This window comes from Bubalus kerabau, chromosome 3 (assembly GCF_029407905.1).
Source record: "Bubalus kerabau isolate K-KA32 ecotype Philippines breed swamp buffalo chromosome 3, PCC_UOA_SB_1v2, whole genome shotgun sequence".
Lineage (NCBI taxonomy): Eukaryota > Metazoa > Chordata > Mammalia > Artiodactyla > Bovidae > Bubalus > Bubalus kerabau.
The window spans coordinates 163,168,243-163,188,582 of NC_073626.1; the positions used below are offsets into that span (position 1 = coordinate 163,168,243).

General features: G+C 38.8%; 2 long non-coding RNA genes across 3 annotated transcripts in view; one reads left to right on the forward strand and one right to left on the reverse strand.

Moving 5' to 3' along the window:
- The window catches only part of LOC129646806 (uncharacterized), a 32,692-nt gene that overhangs the window by 8,893 nt on the left and 3,459 nt on the right, over positions 1 to 20,340 (forward strand). Inside the window, exon 2 of the long non-coding RNA XR_008712178.1 lies at positions 20,128 to 20,168. This is a non-coding gene — a long non-coding RNA (uncharacterized LOC129646806). The remainder of the gene's footprint in view (positions 1 to 20,127; positions 20,169 to 20,340) is intronic.
- The window catches only part of LOC129646805 (uncharacterized), a 52,167-nt gene continuing 36,177 nt past the window's right edge, over positions 4,351 to 20,340 (reverse strand). The window contains exon 3 of one of the 2 annotated variants that reach the window (XR_008712177.1): positions 4,351 to 5,188. This is a non-coding gene — a long non-coding RNA (uncharacterized LOC129646805). Of the gene's footprint in view, positions 5,189 to 14,493; positions 16,241 to 20,340 lie in introns of those variants that run through there. The other variant, XR_008712176.1, reaches the window with a different exon arrangement.

Sequence of the window (20,340 nt, forward strand, 5' to 3'; positions counted from 1 at the left end):
CATGGCTAATAGGATTTTAGCAGATAGAATCCCAGCAAATGCTTGAAATGGGCTTGCATTCAGATTTGCTCTCTTGTGTCTCTGCCATTGCCGTGAAGATAGGTGAGGGCCAGCTAGTAGGAGGACAAGAGTAATGTGGAGTCCCAGATGCCTGAGCTGATAGCTAGCCGACAATCTCAGACTGTAACAAATCTCCTGGCAATTGGGGAGACCCAGATTCTATCCCTGACAACCAAATATCTGAGGAAGCCCAGCTAGATTAGCATAGCCACCAGCCAATCTTCAGCTTTCCCAAACATGTGAACACAAATTGATCATGTATGCCATGCATGTTTTGTGGCTTTTAAAATATAAGGTATTCTTATGGAAACAGGTAACTGTGATAGCTCTCTTTAGAAATTGTTTTTAAAAAGTGATGTGTAATTTGTTAAGTAATCTGTTATATGCCTTCTTTTTTTTAATTTTTATGAAAGCTTGTAAAATAAGTATAATAATGCCAGATTTTAATTTACAGTTGTTTTACTAGAGGTAGAGAAGGATGACTCCTGAGAGGACCATCTATCCGATGTGCAAGGTTAATTATCTCCACCTGGAACAAGGCAAGATCCTCCCCGGTGCCCAAATAATCTCATGGTAGTAAGATGAGCCTTTGTGTAAGAGCTAAATAAATATTTTCAAAGAATTAAGTCACATACAGTTAAGCTATGGACATGAAATTTTGAACAGATATTGATGCCAAAGGCATTTTTCTTTCACCCGACTTTTGTAGGTTTAAGTCTCCTTGTCTAAAAATAGCAACATATCAATCCATTAACATGCACATTCTCTCATTACTTTAAATCCCTCCATTCCCCACAAACTCCGAGTCTTGACCACTGGCCTGAATGCCAGACAAATATATTCTACTGCCTGTTAGACATTTCCAACTAAAGGTCAGTCGGGCACCTCCTACTTAACATATCCAAATAGAAATCCACTATTTTTCACTGAAAACTGAAGCTTGGATTTCCTGTCTCTGTGAATGACTCCACCCATCATGAAGCCAAGACTTGAGAGTCATTCTTCATCCTTTCTCTTCCTTTAGCTCGCCTCTCCCAAATCTTATAATGACTAAAGTGGTCCACACATTCCCAAAAACTATTTATCACCATTCTCCTGGCCTGCAGGAGCCCTGCTATTTGTATTTTAGTAATCCATATTGATCACTAAAATATCAAAGTCATTCATTTTCCACGATAATCTGGCTGGGGTTATAACACAGTCTCAGAGTAGCAAAATGTGGAGCTCTATATTTCAACAATAATGCCAAACATGTTGCTTATTTTTATGTTCCTGAATCCATGTAGCATTGAGAAGGGCATCCAGAGAACCCCAAGAAAGAAGGACTTCCCATCTTCTCTAACAACTAATCAATTCTTTTGAAAATCAGATTTTTCAATGCAAGGGTTAAGGGGATGAAAGGGGGTTTAAAAGTTAAAACACACCAGGAGTTATCTGGCACGAGACTCTTGAAGAAATTGTTAATGCCTAAATGTTCCATGCTTTTCAGTGGCCTGGTGCCTGAACTTAAACAGAACTTCAATAAAAGTCATACAGAAAAAATAAATGGAATGGAATCTAAGGAGCTCAGCAATTATGTTAGAAATGTTTATCTAAGGAAAAAAACTAAACATCAATTTTTAAATCCTTTTTTATTATAAAATATAAAGGGACTGAAAGTTTATCTCTAGATTGTGCACTGGGCAAATGAAATTCATATGTGTTGAATATACACTGATTTTTTTCAAATAATGAATCTGCCATGTGGGCTTATTCAGTTCTGCTCTTGCTGTGAAATCCTGAGTGCGCAGACTGTGTAGCCTTGGAGAACCCAGGAAGCTGAGCATATGATGGTCTTGACAGTGATATGCCTTTTTACAAATAGGTGCCTGTCTGCACATGTGAAAAATGTGAAGAAGCAACTAATAGAACTAAAATACTTAGTATAACAGATTCACTTTGGGTTTACAGTGAGCATCAAGCACTCAAATAGAATATCCTGATCTATTATAACTAGTGTGTGTATGTGAGGGGTGTGTGTGTGTGTGTGTGTGTGTGTGTGTGTGTGTGTGTGTGTTGAGAGGTTGCATAATGAAAGATAATATGCCCTTTATTGAGATATAGGAAGAGAAATCCAATTTTAGTCTTCATGTTAATAAAAAAGATGAAGTTTCTACACATTCAATGCTGTGACTCCATCATCAACAAAACACAGAGGATTACAATAGAAATAGTCAAAACCTTGCAGGGGCATAATATCAATAAAAGGAACTCATCCCAATCATAAGTGATCTGAAGCAATGGGCATTTGTGCAGCAGATATTACAAAAAGCAAGCTGTAGATTCTGTATCTAAAGCACAATGAGCATTCATAAAAGTCAAGTCTGATCATCTTCTTAAAGTAATATTGGTCCACATAAAAAGAAGTGACCTTCAAGAAGACTTTCAGCAAGTTGGCTAATACTAGAGAGGGAAATCAAGGTAGAGCTGAGAAAAGAAATCTCTTTGCTCAGTCGTTTCCAACTCTTTGTGACTCCATGGACTGCAACACTCCAGGCTTCCCTGTCCTTCACCATCTCCCAGAGCTTGCTCAAATTATGTCCACTGAGTCAGTGATGCCATCCAATCATCTCATCCTCTGTCATCCTCTTCTCCTCTTGCCTTCTATCTTTTCCAGCATCAGGGTCCAATGAGTCAGTTATTCACATCAGGTGGCAAAAGTATTGGATCTTCAGTTTCAGCATCAGGCCTTCAAATGAATATTCAGGGTTACTTTTCTTTAGGATTGATTAGTTTGAATTCCTTGCAGTCCCAAGGACTCTCAAGAGTCTTCTTCAACACCACAGTTCAAAGCCATCAATTCCACACTTTGCCCTCTTTATGGTCCAACTCTCACATCTATACATGTCTGCTGAAAACACCATCAGTCAGTTCAGTCAGTTCAGTCACTTAGTCGTATCCGACTCTTTGCGACCCCATGAATTGCAGCAACTCCAGGCCTCCCTGTCCATCACCAACTCCCGGAGTTCATGAAAACACCATAGCTTTGTCTAAATGGACCTTTGTTGGCAACGTAACATCTCTGCTTTTTAATATGCTGTCTAGGTTTGTCATAGTTTTTATTCCAAGGAGCAAGTGTCCTTGAATTTGATGATTGCAGTCACCAGCTTCAGTGATTTTGGAGCTCAAGAATATAAAGTCTCTCACTGTTTTCTTTGTTTCCACATCTATTTGTCATGAAATGATGGGATCAGATGCCATGATCTTCATTTTTTGAATGTTGAGTTTTATCCCAGGTTTTTCACTCTCCTTTTTCACCTTCATCAAGAGTCACTTTAGTTCCTCTTTGTGTTCTGCCATAAGGGTGGTGTCATCTGCATATCTAAAGTTATTGATATTTCTCCTGGCAGTCTTGATTCCAGCTTGTGTTTCAACCAGCCAGGCATTTCACATGATGTACTCTTCATATAAGCTAAATAAGCAGGGTGACAATATACAGCTTTGATGTACTCCTTCACCAGTTTAGAACCAGTCTGTTGTTCGAAGTCTAGTTCTAACTTTTGCTTCTTGACCTGCATACAGGTTTCTCAGGAGGCAGGTAAGGTGGTCTGATATTCCTATCTCTTTAAGAATTTCCAGAGTTGTTGTGATTCACAGTCAAAGGCTGTAATGTAGTCAATGAAGCAGAAGTGGATGTTTTTCTGGAATTCTCTTGCTTTATCTATGATCCAATAGATGTTGGCAATTTGACCTGTGTTTCTTCTGCCTTTTCTAAATCCAGCTTGTACATCTGGAATTTCTCGGTTCACATACTGTTGAAGCCTGGCTTGGAGAATTTTGAGCACTATTTTGCTACCGTGTGAGATGAGTGCAGTTATGTCATAATTTGAACATTCTATGGCATTTCCTTTCTTTGGGATGGGAATGAAAGCTGACCATTTCCAGTCCTGTGGCCACTGATGAGTTTTCCAAATTTGCTGGCATATCGAGTGCAACACTTTCACAGCATCATCTTTCAGGATTTGGAATAGCTCAACTGGAATTCCATCACCTCCACTAGCTTTGTTTGTAGTGATGCTTCCTAAGGCCCCCTTGACTTCACATTCCAGGAAATCTGGCTCTAGGTGAGCAATTACATCATCATGGTTATCCCGGTCATTAAGGTCTTTTTTATATAGCTCTTCTGTGTATCCTTGCCACCTCTTATTATCTTCTACTTCTGTTAAGTCTATATCATTTCTGTCCTTTATTGTGTCCATCTTTTCATGAAAGATTCCCTTGGTATCTCTAATTTTCTTGAAGAGATCTCTAGGCTTTCCCATTCTACTGTTTTCCTCTCTTTCCTTGCATTGTTCACTTAAGAAGGCTTCCTTATCTCTCCTTGCTATTCTTTGGAACTCTGCATTCACACTGGTATATCTTTCCTTTTCTCCTTTGCCTTTTGCTTTGCTTTTCTCAGCTATTTGTAAGGCCTCCTCAGACAACCATTTTGCCTTTTTGCATTTCTTCTTCTTGGGGATAGTTTTGAATACATCCTCCTATACAATGTTTGAATCTCTTTCTATAGTTCATTCAGCACTCTGTCTATCAGATCTAATCCTTTGAATCTATTTGTCACTTCCACTGTTAAATCATAAGGAATTTGACTTAGGTCATACCTGAATGGCCTAGTGATCTTCCCTACTTTATTCTATTTATGTCTGAATTTGGCAGAAGTAGTTCATGATCTGAACCACAGTCAGCTCCCAGTCTTGTTTTTGCTGACCGTATAGACTTCTCCATCTTCAGCTGCAAAGAGTATAATCAATCTGATTTTGGTATTAACTATCTGGTGATGTCCATGTGTAGAGTCATCTATTGTGTTGTTGGAAGAAGGTGTTTGCTATGACCAGTGCATTCTCTTGGAAAAACTCTATTAGCTTTTGCCCTGCTTCATTTTGTACTCCAAGGCCAAACTTGCCTGTTATTCCAGGTATCTCTTGACTTCCTACTATTGCTTTCCAGTCCCCTATGATGAAAAGGATATCTTTTTTTGGTGTTAGTTCTGGAAGATCTTGTAGGCTTTCATAAAACCATTAAGCTTCAACTTCTTCAGCATTAGTGGTTGGGGCATAGATCTCTAGTAAGAGCTAAATGATTGATGAGATAGCTGAAAATAAACACAAAAATATCATTATTAAATATAATTTGATGAATATAGTTATGACTAAGAATGTTCCTCCCCAAAGTTGTGAGGCTTAAATATTAATGTTGAATGTGAAAAAAAGAACTTAGTATAGTGATGTATGGTAAGTACTCAGTTAATGGTAAATATTTTTTTTTTAATTTTATTTTATTTTTAAACTTTACATAACTGTATTAGTTTTGCCAAATATCAAAATGAATCTGCCACAGGTATACATGTGTTCCCCATCCTGAACCCTCCTCCCTCCTCCCTCCCCATTCCATCCCTCTGGGTTGTCCCAGTGCACTAGCCCCAAGCATCCAGTATCGTGCATCGAACCTGGACTGGCAACTCGTTTCATACATGATATTTTACATGTTTCAATGCCATTCTCCCAAATCTTTCCACCCTCTCCCTCTCTCACAGAGTCCATAAGACTGTTCTATACATCAGTGTCTCTTTTGCTGTCTCGTACACAGGGTTATTGTTACCATCTTTCTAAATTCCATATATATGCGTTAGTATACTGTATTGGTGTTTTTCTTTCTGGCTTACTTCACTCTGTATAATAGGCTCCAGTTTCATCCACCTCATTAGAACTGATTCAAATGTATTCTTTTTAATGGCTGAGTAATACTCCATTGTGTATATGTACCACTGCTTTCTTATCCATTCATCTGCTCATGGACATCTAGGTTGCTTCCATGTCCTGGCTATTATAAACAGTGCTGCGATGAACATTGGGGTACACGTGTCTCTTTCCCTTCTGGTTTCCTCAGTGTGTATACCCAGCAGTGGGATTGCTGGATATAAGGCAGTTCTATTTCCAGTTTTTTAAGGAATCTCCACACTGTTCTCCATAGTGGCTGTACTAGTTTGCATTCCCACCAACAGTGGAAGAGGGTTCCCTTTTCTCCACACCCTCTCCAGCATTTATTGCTTGTAGACTTTTGGATCGCAGCCATTCTGACTGGTGTGAAATGGTACCTCATAGTGGTTTTGATTTGCATTTCTCTGATAATGAGTGATGTTGAGCATCTTTTCATGTGTTTGTTAGCCATCTGTATGTCTTCTTTGGAGAAATGTCTATTTAGTTCTTTGGCCCATTTTTTGATTGGGTCATTTATTTTTCTGGAGTTGAGCTGTAGGAGTTGCTTGTATATTCTCGAGATTAGTTGTTTGTCAGTTGCTTCATTTGCTATTATCTTCTCCCATTCTGAAGGCTGCCTTTTCACCTTGCTAATAGTTTCCTTTGATGTGCAGAAGCTTTTAAGGTTAATTAGGTCCCATTTGTTTATTTTTTCTTTTATTTCCAATATTCTGGGAGGTGGGTCATAGAGGATCCTGCTGTGATGTATGTCAGAGAGTGTTTTGCCTATGTTCTCCTCTAGGAGTTTTATATTTTCTGGTCTTACGTTTAGATCTTTAATCCATTTTGAGTTTATTTTTGTGTATGGTGTTAGAAAGTGTTCTAGTTTCATTCTTGTACAAGTGGTTGACCAGATTTCCCAGCACCACTTGTTAAAGAGATTGTCTTTAACCCATTGTATATTCTTACCTCCTTTGTCAAAGATAAGGTGTCCATATGCGTGTGGATTTATCTCTGGGCTTTCTATTTTGTTCCATTGATCTATATTTCTGTCTTTGTGCCAGTACCATACTGTCTTGATAACTGTGGCTTTGTAGTAGAGCCTGAAGTCAGGCAGGTTGATTCCTCCAGTTCCATTCTTCTTTCTCAAGATCGCTTTGGCTATTCGAGGTTTTTTGTATTTCCATACAAATTGTGAAATTATTTGTTCTAGCTCTGTGAAGAATGCTGTTGGTAGCTTGATAGGGATTGCATTGAATCTATGATTGCTTTGGGTAGTATACTCATTTTCACTATATTGATTCTTCCAATCCATGAACATGGTATATTTCTCCATCTGTTAGTGTCCTCTTTGATTTCTTTCACCAGTGTTTTATAGTTTTCTATATATAGATCTTTAGTTTCTTTAGGTAGATATATTCCTAAGTATTTTATTCTTTCCGTTGCAATGGTGAATGGAATTGTTTCCTTAATTTCTCTTTCTGTTTTCTCATTATTAGTGTATAGGAATGCAAGGGATTTCTGTGTGTTGATTTTATATCCTGCAACTTTACTATTGCATTGATTAGTTCTAGTAATTTTCTGGTGGAGTCTTTAGGGTTTTCTATGTAGAGGATCATGTCATCTGCAAACAGTGAGAGCTTTACTTCTTATTTTCCCATTTGGATTCCTTTTATTTCTTTTTCTGCTCTGATTGCTGTGGCCAAAACTTCCAAAACTATGTTGAATAGTAATGGTGAAAGTGGGCACCCTTGTCTTGTTCCTGACTTTAGAGGAAATGCTTTCAATTTTTCACCATTGAGGATAATGTTTGCTGTGGGTTTGTCATATATAGCTTTTATTATGTTGAGGTATGTTCCTTCTATTCCTGCTTTCTGGAGAGTTTTGATCATAAATGGATGTTGAATTTTGTCAAAGGCTTTCTCTGCATCTATTGAGATAATCATATGGTTTTTATTTTTCAATTTGTTAATGTGGTGTATTACATTGATTGATTTGCGGATATTGAAGAATCCTTGCATCCCTGGGATAAAGCCCACTTGGTCATGGTGTATGATCTTTTTAATGTGTTGTTGGATTCTGATTGCTAGAATTTTGTTAAGGATTTTTGCATCTATGTTCATCAGTGATATTGGCCTGTAGTTTTCTTTTTTTGTGGGATCTTTGTCAGGTTTTGGTATTAGGGTGATGGTGGTCTCATAGAATGAGTTTGGAAGTTTACCATCCTCTGCAATTTTCTGGAAGAGTTTGAGCAGGATAGGTGTTAGCTCTTCTCTAAATTTTTGGTAGAATTCAGCTGTGAAACCGTCTGGACCTGGGCTTTTGTTTGCTGGAAGATTTTTGATTACAGTTTCGATTTCCGTGCTTGTGATGGGTCTGTTAAGATTTTCTATTTCTTCCTGATCGAGTTTTGGAAAGTTGTACTTTTCTAAGAATTTGTCTATTTCTTCCACGTTGCCCATTTTATTGGCATATAATTGCTGATAGTACTCTCTTATGATCCTTTGTATTTCCGTGTTGTCTGTTGTGATCTCTCCATTTTCATTTCTAATTTTATTGATTTGATTTTTCTCCCTTTGTTTCTTGATGAGTCTGGCTAATGGTTTGTCAATTTTATTTATCCTTTCAAAAAACCAGCTTTTGGTTTTGTTGATTTTTGCTATGATCTCTTTTGTTTCTTTTGCATTTATTTCTGCTCTAAGTTTTAAGATTTCTTTCCTTCTACTAACCCTGGGGTTCTTCATTTCTTCCTTTTCTAGTTGCTTTAGGTGTAGAGTTAGGTTATTTATTTGACTTTTTTCTTGTTTCTTGAGGTGTGCCTGTATTGCTATGAACTTTCCCCTTAGGACTGCTTTTACCGTGTCCCACAGGTTTTGGGTTGTTGTGTTTTCATTTTCATTCGTTTCTATGCAAATTTTGATTTCTTTTTTGATTTCTTCTGTGATTTGTTGGTTATTCAGCAGCGTGTTGTTCAGCCTCCATAAGTTGGAATTTTTAATAGTTTTTCTCTTGTAGTTGAGATCTAATCTTACTGCATTGTGGTCATAAAAGATGCTTCGAATGATTTCTATTTTTTTGAATTTACCAAGGCTAGCTTTATGGCCCAGGATGTGATCTATCCTGGAGAAGGTTCCATGTGGGCTTGAGAAAAAGGTGAAATTCATTGTTTTGGGATGAAATGTCCTATAGATATCAATTAGGTCTAACTGGTCTATTGTATCGTTTAAAGTTTGTGTTTCCTTGTTAATTTTCTGTTTAGTTGATCTATCCATAGGTGTGAGTGGGGTATTAAAGTCTCCCACTATTATTGTGTTATTGTTAATTTCTCCTTTCATACTTGTTAGCATTTGTCTTACATACTGCGGTGCTCCCGTGTTGGGTGCATATATATTTATAATTGTTATATCTTCTTCTTGGATTGATCCTTTGATCATTATGTAGTGACCATCTTTGTCTCTTTTCACAGTCTTTGTTTTAAAGTCTATTTTATCTGATATGAGTATTGCTACTCCTGCTTTCTTTTGGTCCCTATTTGCATGGAAAATCTTTTTCCAGCCCTTCACTTTCAGTCTGTATGTGTCCCCTGTTTTGAGGTGGGTCTCTTTTAGACAACATATGTAGGGGTCTTGTTTTTGTATCCATTCAGCCAGTCTTTGTCTTTTGGTTGGGGCATTCAACCCATTTACGTTTAAGGTAATTACTGATAAGTATGATCCCGTTGCCATTTACTTTATTGTTTTGGGTTCGAATTTATATACAGTTTTTGTGTTTCCTGTCTAGAGAATATCCTTTAGTATTTGTTGGAGAGCTGGTTTGGTGGTGCAGAATTCTCTCAGCTTTTGCTTGTCTGAAAAGCTTTTGATTTCTCCTTCATACTTGAATGAGATCCTTGCTGGGTACAATAATCTGGGCTGTAGGTTATTTTCTTTCATCATTTTAAGTATGTCTTGCCATTCCCTCCTGGCTTGAAGAGTTTCTATTGAAAGATCAGCTGTTATCCTTATGGGTATTCCCTTGTGTGTTATTTGTTGTTTTTCCCTTGCTGCTTTTAATATTTGTTCTTTGTGTTTGATCTTTGTTAATTTGATTAATATGTGTCTTGGGGTGTTTCGCCTTGGGTTTATCCTGTTTGGGACTCTCTGGGTTTCCTGGACTTGGGTGATTATTTCCTTCCCCATTTTAGGGAAGTTTTCAACTATTATCTCCTCAAGTATTTTCTCATGGTCTTTCTTTTTGTCTTCTTCTTCTGGGACCCCTATGATTCGAATGTTGTAGCGTTTAATATTGTCCTGGAGGTCTCTGAGATAGTCCTCATTTCTTTTAATTCGTTTTTCTTTTATCCTCTCTGATTCATTTATTTCTACCATTCTATCTTCTAATTCACTAATCCTATCTTCTGCCTCTGTTATTCTACTATTTGTTGCCTCCAGAGTGTTTTTAATTTCACTTATTGCATTATTCATTATATATTGACTCTTTTTTATTTCTTCTAAGTCCTTGTTAAACCTTTCTTGCATCTTCTCAATCCTTGCCTCCAGGCTATTTATCTGTGATTCCATTTTAATTTCAAGATTTTGGATCAATTTCACTATCATTATTTGGAATTCTTTATCAGGTAGATTCCCTATCTCTTCCTCTTTTGTTTGGTTTGGTGGGCATTTATCCTGTTCCTTTATCTGCTGGGTATTCCTCTGTCTCTTCATCTTGTTTAAATTGCTGAGTTTGGGGTGTCCTTTCTGTATTCTGGCAGTTTGTGGAGTTCTCTTTATTGTGGCGTTTCCTCACTGTGTGTGGGTTTGTGCAGGTGGCTTGTCACGGTTTCCTGGTTAGGGAAGCTTGTGTCGATGTTCTGGTGGATGGAGCTATATTTCTTCTCTCTGGAGTATAATGAAATGTCCAGTAATGAGTTATGAGATGTCTATGGTTTTGGGGTGACTTTGGGCAGCCTGTATCTTGAAGCTCAGGGCTGTGTTCCTTTGTTGCTGGAGAATTTGCTTGGTATGTCTTGCCCTGGAACTTGTTGGCCCTTGTGTGGTGCTTGGTTTCAGTGTTGGTATGGAGGCGTTTGATGAGCTCCTGTCAATTAATGTTCCTTGGAATCAGGGTTTGGACTTAAGCCTCCTACTTCCAGTTATCGGTCTTATTTTTACAGTAGTTTCAAAACTTCTCCTTCTATACAGCACCATTGATAAAACATCTACGTTAAAGATGAAAAGTTTCTCTACTGTGAGGGTCACTCAGAGAGGTTCACAGCATTACATGGAGAAGAGAAGTGGGAGGAGGGAGTTAGAGGTGACCCAAATGAGATGAGGTGGAATCAATAGTGGAGAGAGTGGGCTAGCCAGTAGTCACTTCCTTATGTGCACTCCACAACTGGACTGCTCAGAGATGTTCACAGAGTTATACAGAGAAGAGAAGAAGGAGGCAGGAGACAGAGGTGGCCAGAAGGATAAAAGGGGGAAATGAAAAGGAGGGAGACAGATCCAGCCAGTAATCAGTTCCCTAAGTGTTCTCCACCATCTGGAACACAGAGAAATTCACAGAGTTGGGTAGAGTAGAGAGGGGTTAGGGAGGAGATACAGGCAACCTGGTGGAGAAAACGGAGAGTCCAAAGGGAGAGAGAGCAGTCAAGCCAGTAATCTCGTTCCCTAGTGAAAAATGGGTCCTGAAGATTGGGTTCTTAAAGGTACAAAATTGGTAACAAATACATAAAAGCAAAAATTAAAAATCTAGAGTAGAGTTTGGAATTTCAAAAATGTGATGTTAGTGAAAAGAAGAAGGAAAAGAAAGAGAGAAAAAAAGAACAAAGAAAAACAAACAAGGTTGCAAAAATTATAAAGAAACTACAGGTACAGAATTGATAACTAATACCAAAAAGCAAAAATTAAAAATCTAGAGTAGAGTTTGGAATTTCAAAAATACAATGTTAAAAAAAAAAGAAGAAGAAAAATAAAGAGAGAAAACAAACAAACCAACAAAAACAATGTCGCAAAAATTATAAAGAAAATACAGGTACAAAATTGCTATCAAATACCAAAAAGCATAAATTAAAAATCTTGAGTAGAGTTTGGAATTGCAGATATATGATGTTATATAAAAGAAGAAGAGAAAGAAACAGAGGGGGGAAGAAAAAGTCACAGAAATTATAAAAAAAAAAACTATATGTACAAAATTGATAACATATACCAAAAGGCTAAAATTAAAAATCTAGAGTAGAGTTTGGAATTTCAAAAATACGATGTTAAAGAAAAGAAGAAGGAAAAGAAAGAGAGAAAAAACGAACAAAGAAAAACAAACAAGGTCGCGAAAAATTATAAAGAAACTACAGGTACAAAATTGATAACTAATACCAAAAAGCAAAATTTAAAAATCTAGAGTAGAGTTTGGAATTTCAAAAATACAATGTTAAAAATAAGAAGAAGAAAAATAAAGAGAGAAAACAAACAAACCAACAAAAACAATGTCGCAAAAATTATAAAGAAAATACAGGTACAAAATTGCTATCAAATACCAAAAAGCATAAATTAAAAATCTTGAGTAGAGTTTGGAATTGCAGATATATGATGTTATACAAAAGAAGAAGAGAAAGAAACAGAGGGAAAAAAAAAGTCACAGAAATTATGAAAAAAACTATATGTACAAAATTGATAACATATACCAAAAGGCTAAAATTAAAAATCTAGAGTAGAGTTTGGACTTTCAAAAACACATGTTAAAGAAAAGAAGAAAAAGAAAAAAAAAAAAAAAACACGGACAAAAAATTATAAAATATATATATGAAGTTTGCTGAAGAAGAAAAAAAAAATAGGGTCTTTTTTTTTTTTTTGCAAAGTAATAGTTATAAAAGTGAAAATTAAAGGACAATAGAGGACTTAAAATTTTTTTTTTTAATTAAAAAAAAAAGAAAGAAAGATTGATCGTAAAAATAGTAAAAATATATCTAGGTCTTTCTCTGGTTTTGTTGTGAGTATTGTGGGTTCAGTTCATTTTTGGCTAGTTCCTTGGTCTGACTTATATTTCTCAAGATCTATAGGCCCCTTCCTATGTAGTCCGTAGTAACCACAGGGTTTTAGTCTATGGCCTGTAGCTTCCAAGGCGTTTCCCTCTGTTATAGCTTCTTCTGTTTGCTGGTCTCTTCAGTGTCTGGTTCCCGCCCTGACACAAAGGGGACGGTGGAGGACACTATTTTTTTTTATTTTATTTAGGCTCACTTGTTCAGCCACGCTGTGGGGAGGGAGGGAGGGATGCTGCAAACAGATAACACTGGCGTGCGCTCGCAGTGCCTCAGCCACACTGGGTCTGCCCCCGCTCACGGTGCGTGTAGCCTCCCTGCCCACACTGCTCGGGCTCTAGGTTGTTCCGCCGGGAGCAATCAGAGGCCGGCCCTGGGCTGAGCTCCCAGGTCCAAGCCGCTCAGGTTCAGGCACTCGGGTAGTCCTCAGAGGCGCAGACTCGGTTGGGCCTGCGTTTTGTGTTCTTCCCAGATCCGAGCAGCTCAGGTGATGAGGTGTTTGGCGGGCGCCAATGCTGCGACTTATCGCCTCCCCGCCACTCGGTTATCTGGGTGTAAAACCGGCGCACCTTCTCAGGCAGATGTTGACCGTCCAGACCCCCAAGAAGTTTTAGTTAGCAAAGAAGCCTGCTTACAGTTTTATAGATAGTGTCTCTCTTGGGCTGCGATTGCCCCCTTACCGCTCTGGCTGCCTGTCACCGGAGGGGGAAGGTCTGCAACCGGCTATCTCTGTTCAGTCCTTTGTTCTGTGCGCGGGCCTGGCGGTGTCTTAGGTTAGGGCTGGCTTTTCGCGTGGTAGATATCCCACAGTCTGGTTTGCTAGCCCAAATTATTTCGCTCAGATAGCGCTCAGGACATTCGGGCCCGATTCTTACTCTAAGGGACACAGCCCGCGCCGCGCTTCCCTGCCCAGCCCCCGCTTGCTAATGCCGTGTGCAGGCATCTGCGCTGCTTCTCCGCTGGGGGAGTTACCGTAGGGCTCACAATCTGCGATTTTTAATTGTTTATTTTTTTTTTTTCTCCCTTTTATGTTGCCCTCTGTGCTTCCAAAGCTCGGCACAGATTCGGCAGTGAGAAGGTTTCCTGGTGTTTGGAAACTTCTCTCTTTTTAAGACTCCCTTCCCGGGACGGAACTCCGTCCCTCCCTCTTTTGTCTCTTTTTTTGTCTTTTATATTTTTTCCTACCTCCTTTCGAAGAGTTGGGTTGCTTTTCTGGGTGCCTGATGTCCTCTGCCGGCATTCAGAAGTTGTTTTGTGGAATTTACTCGACGTTTAAATGCTCTTTTGATGAATTTGTGGGGGAGAAAGTGTTCTCCCCGTTCTACTCCTCCGCCATCTTGGCTCCTCCCCCCTTAATGGTAAATATTAAATGCATAGCTTTTATTTCATCATGGGAATTCATTGATTCTCTATAGACCCTTTGAGTGCTTAATAAAATCTTGAGATTAGATGAGTTATTTCTTTGGGTCAGCCAAATGTATTATTTTTAACTGCAACATTTACACCAAAATTTAGTAGCTTGAAACAATAATATTTATTAGATTATATTAATAGCTTTTGTAGATAAGGAATCTGAACACAGTCTAATTGGGGCCCTGACTCAGGTGTCTCACCAGGCTATAATCTAGGTGTTGATTCAGGATGCTCTAACAAGGTACAATAGACTGGTAGATTTATAAACAGTAAGAATTTATTTCTTAAAGTTATGGAAGCTGGAAGCCCAAATCAGGTGCCAGCATGGTGGGGTTCTGGGGAGAGTCAGTGACTGACTTGTTGTATCCACACATGACAGAAAATACAAGAGAGCTCTTTGGGGTCTCTACTTATAAAATGGCACTAATCCATTTCTGAGAGCTTAAGCCTTACAATCTACCTCCTAAAGGCCTACCTCCTAAGCCCATCTCATAGGGAATTAGGAGGTCTATGTTTGAACTTAGGGAGGACACAAATATTCAGCCAGTAATACAATCTCATGGTCTGAATGGGGAAGAAGCCACATCCAAGCTCACTTATACAGTTATTGGCAGAATTCAGTTCCTTGCTGGGTGGTTTGGATGGAGCATAGCAATTGTCCACTGGCCATTGGCTGGAGATTGCCCTGTGTTCCTTGCCATGCGGGCTTCTTCATAGGGTGCTCACAGTATGACGGCTCACTTCATTAATCAGGCAAGCAAGCAAGAACTGCCACTCGGGAGAAGTGCAAGCAAGATGGGAGACATGGTCTTCTTTTAAATCTAATTTTTGAGGTGACATCCTGCCAGAGTTGCACATTAGGTGAAAATCCCAGGTCCAGCCAACACTCAGGGAAGGGCGTTATGCAGGTTGGGAACATCAGGGGTGGAGACCACTAAGAACCTTCTTAGAAGCTGTAGACCACAGATCAAGTTGAGAAAACACTCCACAAACAGATCAAAGAGCTAGATTTCATTTCAGAACCTACCACCACCAAGGTGTTCTGTTGAAGCAAGCTGCTGGACAGACCTATCATGCTGCAGTCCAGGGTTTTTGGGGTTGACCACTTGGGTTTGAACCAGACTTCACATACTGTGTGATCTCAGAGATTTACTTGACCTGAAGTTTCCCATATGTAAAAACTGTATTTGTATAATACATACTTCTCATTAAGTGAATTAATGCATATAGATCTCTTAGAAGACTGCTGGGGAATAATAGCAATAAAGATACTTAGCTATCAGGGCTGCTGACAGGATTAAATGAGATGATGAAGGAAAGGTCTTAGCACAATCACCACATTCAATACATGGTATCTGCTATCATCAATGTCTTCATTTTCATCTTTAGAGAGGGGTGCCTCCTCCTGCTATAGGAGGTTGTTGTTCAGTCGCCAAGTCACGTCCAACTCTTTGTGACTCCATGGACCTAGGCCCCTAGGTCCCACTAGAGGGACACTAGACCTCTCTGTCCCTCACCATCTCCCAGAGTTCATCCAAGTTCATGTCCATTGAATAGGTGATTGTATCTAACCTGCTGTAAGTACCATTCCCCAATCTTCTTTCCTCAAGCTTCTATAAGAAGGGAAACTGACCTATGCAGGGTCAGTAGCACAACCTAAGGTGTCCCCAGTATTCACAGCAGTCAGCTTGCTCCTGAATCCCCGTGCTTCGGTGTCCCTTGAACAAGCGCTAATGAGAAAGATGGACAGATGTGTGCAGACATAGTAGGGAGACAAAGGGAGTCCATGACCTTCCAGGAAATTGGAGAGGACTTGGGTATCAGGCATGAATATGACACCAGCCAGGGAGCTCTAGCACACTCAAGCCACTGTGAGGGGTGATGGGCCTTCCAGCACAGTGGGGTGAAACCCGTCTCTAAACTTCTGGGATGAATGGAAACATTTTGAAAGATTTTGTTTGGAAACACGAGTTTCAGTAGACTCTTCTTGAGATCCCACTAGGAAATAGTGTTTCTGATCATTCTGCATGAAAACGAAATGGCGGTGTTTTTAGAAAAGGAATATATACTTGCTCTGTTTCTTAAACTCAAATATTCAAATAAATACTAGAATCTATGGTCTTTTTAAAGTTGTTTCAAGGCTGCAAAAAGAAACACAATAAAATGTGAATAAGGGCTTATGTTATATAGTCATCCACATAAGCAAATTGACTGGTAAGTATAGTATAGTATGATTATCATAATGTAGATCACAAACAGTATAAATTCAGGGAATTTCCTGCATTAGAGAACTAAGACTGTACATTAAGTGAGTTGCATCAGATACTTCATATGGTTTCTACAGGCAAAAGAGAGGTACGTAAATGGATGGTCTTGAGATGACAGGGAAAAGGGGGAAGTTCCACTTTGCATTGAATTCCAAGGGAACATATATTTAATGGTTTATTTTATGGAATAACAATTTCTCTTCTCTCATCTTCCCCAACTCAAACCACTCCCACAAATTTATTGGCAATCTTTGGTTTTGTGATGCTACTGACCTGGCACCACAGATAGCAAAGACAGATTAGAATTAAATGACAGTGAACCAAAGAAAACTTGTGAAGATTTGAGTAAATAAGCTTGGATAAGGCAGAGTAACTCATAAAATAAAACTCTTAAGGAAAAATAATATACATGTATATGTATATGCATACATATATATCACATATAAATGCATGATACTAATTCTGAAAGAATAGCAATATATGTGTGTGTGTATATAATAGCAATATACATATGTATATATATATACACACATACACACATATATATTTTTTTATTTTAACATTAAAAACCAATGAGATATGCAATTATAACAGAGAAAATGATAGGCAGTCCACAATGACATTTCAGAATCTTAATAGACAATGATATTGTTTGACTATTGTGCTTCCAAAATTTAGAAATAAGGAGTTTCCCAGTGATTCAGTGTAAAATGTCACCAAGTCTTAAGAATAAAAGGTTTTGAATAAGAAGAGTTTCTCTGAAGGAATGACTAAAACTCTCAAGCATTTTCAGAGAATTATACTTGTTCCTATACAATGCATAGACATGTGGCTTAAACAAACCCCTGGAGGGAATCTTGCTAAGTGTTGTAGTAGTGGAGACGATCTGGCCCCTGTATGTTTACATGATAGAATTTACTTCATATATTTACAAAGGGGCTTTCCAGGTGGCACAGTGGTAAAGAACTCACCTGCCAATGCACGAAAAGTACATTTGATCCCTGCATCAGGAAGATCTCCTGGAGAGGAAAATGGCAACCATTCCAGTATTCTTACCTGGAAAATTTCATGGACAGAGGAGCCTGGCGTGCTACAGACTATGAGGGTCTCAAAGAGTCAGACACAACTGAACACACACGCACAGACACACACACACACACATGCACAGACTTTCACTTAGTGCTCTGAAAAGTTCCAAAGAGCCCCTCAGTCTGATGCGGGGTCTTGGAAGAAGCCAGGGCAAGCAGGCGCCACCAGTACCATGGCAGAAATGGGGGCAGTGGCTTGAGGGTGGAGAAGGGGCACATTAAAGACCAGTTAGGAGTTTGACCTTGAGGCCAGAAGTCAGAGGATATGGGTCCTAACTTCATTGCATGTTTTTCAATTAGCAGCAGAACCTCTGAAAATTTAACTAACCTTGACAAGCTTCTTCTCCCTCATACTTCAAAGGGAATAATGAGATGTAGCAGATTTGTTGCATGAGAATTAAATGAAACAATATATGTGAAACCCTCACGACAGTACACAGGCCATTTGAAAGGCTTTATTAGGAGTCACCACTATTATCATGACCCCCTGCATTTTAGATTTAGAACCTATAATAGGAATATTACACAGAGTAGTTCTAAATCTAAAATGCAGGGGGTCATTGTAATGGTGGCTACTCCTAATAAAAGCCTTCAAATGGCCTGTGCCCTGTCTTGAACTGAATATATTAAGACTCACTCTTAGTATATTAAGAGCTTGGACTAATTTTGAAAAGAGCCAGGTTCAAAGGCCAGTTATGAAAAAGAGTCATGTGAACTTCCATGACTTTGAACTTTCCTAAGGCTCTTTTCCTTCATCTTTGAAATGATGATACTAAAAATAATCCCTTACTTATGGGATAGTTGGGTGGAATAAATGACTGTAAAGTTCTTGACATGGTAATTGATATATAGCAATCCTTAATAAATATTAGATGTTAATAAAAGTAATAAAATAACTGCACACATTATGTATTAAATATTTTTGAGTATCAACAAATGATTAGTAGGACAGAGCTAGTCCTTGCGCATATGGAATCTGTTGTCTGGTGGGTGTAATAAATAATAAACAAATCAGAAAATACCCCTTTTCCTATATTAAGAATCCAGATGAGAAGAATAATGAAGCACAGAGCTCCACAAGTATACTTAGTAGTAAAACCAATTTAGCCAGTGGGATTAGGGAGAACTTTCCTGAGAAACTAACATCTAAGCTGGGAGACAAGTGTGAGCAGGAGGTAGCTGGAGGCAGAGGCAACTTGTAAACATGTAGTCTGTGATGTGCGAAGATGGGAAGGTCAGCTTTGCAGGCAAGAAGATTCCAGTCTATCAGCAACATGTGAGCATCAGGGAAAAGAGCTACATGAAACTAACAAGGTGGAGAGGATTCAGAAACAATGGCTCAGTTGCTGGTGGTATATTTGGGAAGAAGTTGATGGATCAAGAAATATTTGGAGACAGAATCCACGAGACCTGGTGATTAAGACTCTGGGGCAAAATTTCAGCATAACTAGGAAAATGACAAAGTGTTAGTGAGCAGTTGGATAAAGGATGATGCTCTTTGCTGACAGAGGTGGTGGGGAGCAGGTAGAAGAGCAGATGTATAGTGGGGAAGGTGAGGGGTGTGGTAGTGGTGGGGGGGGTTGAGTTAAACATTAAGTAAACATGTAAAGAAAATATACAACAAAGATTTTTCAAATGACCATAATGTAAGAGGCAATACTTAAATGTAAGAGTTAGGAAAGTATTCCTTACTGAAAGCACCAGTGACTTTAGAGAGAGCTTGTGTCTGTTAATACCATAAAGTAGTTGAAGTTTTCTAAAGAGAAAATACTCTCGTAAGAGCAAGCACAAAGCTTCGGAGTTATTTTTAAAATTTCTGGACAACAAGGCTCCTCATAGACCAAAACAAGTGAAGCTAGTAGTATTAAAAATGCCTATATTCTTCAAAGCAAACATGTTCATTAATGCCTAGCAGCTACTGATGGAAGCTGCTATTTAACACAAGGAGCCCAGACTGGCACTCTGTGACAACTTAGAGGAGAGGGGATGTGGGAGGGAAGCTCAAGAGGGAAGGGATACACACACACACACACACACACATATATGTATGTATATATATATATACATATGTATATGGCTGCTGTTGCTGCTGCTGCTGCTGCTAAGTCACTTCAGTCATGTCCAACTCTGTGCGAACCCATAGACGGCAGCCCACCAGTCTCCTCCATCCCTGGGATTCTCCAGGCAAGAACACTGAAGTGGGTTGTCGTTTCCTTCTCCAATCATGAAAGTGAAAAGTGAAAATGAAGTTGCTCAGTCATGTCCGACTCAGCGACCCCATGGACCGCAGCCTACCATGCTCCTCCGTCCATGGGATTCTCCAGGCCAGAGTACTGGAGTGGGGTTCCATTGCCTTCTCTGGCATATGGCTATATATATATATATAGCCTATTCATATTTTTGTATGGGAGAAACAAACCAGCACAACATTGTAAAGCAATTATCTTTCAATTAAAAAAAAGGGCCTACTCAGTGTCACTTACTGCAGAAGGTACTTTCACATATTATCTAACACAATCCACATGCTAACCTCAAGAGGTAAATCTATTTTGCAGATGAGGAAATGGAAGCTCAGAAAAGAACAACAACCCATCTGGTAAGTAGCAAAACCAAGTGGTTTTGATTCCAATGCCCATGTTCTTTCTCCTTTATTACTTTGCCTTTTATTACAACAGGCATCCTAAGAAATTTCCAGAGGCTCCTATGCCACTATCTTCAATAAATGTATGGTGATTATTGGCTGTTTCTTTTGCTTCTTCATCTATCAT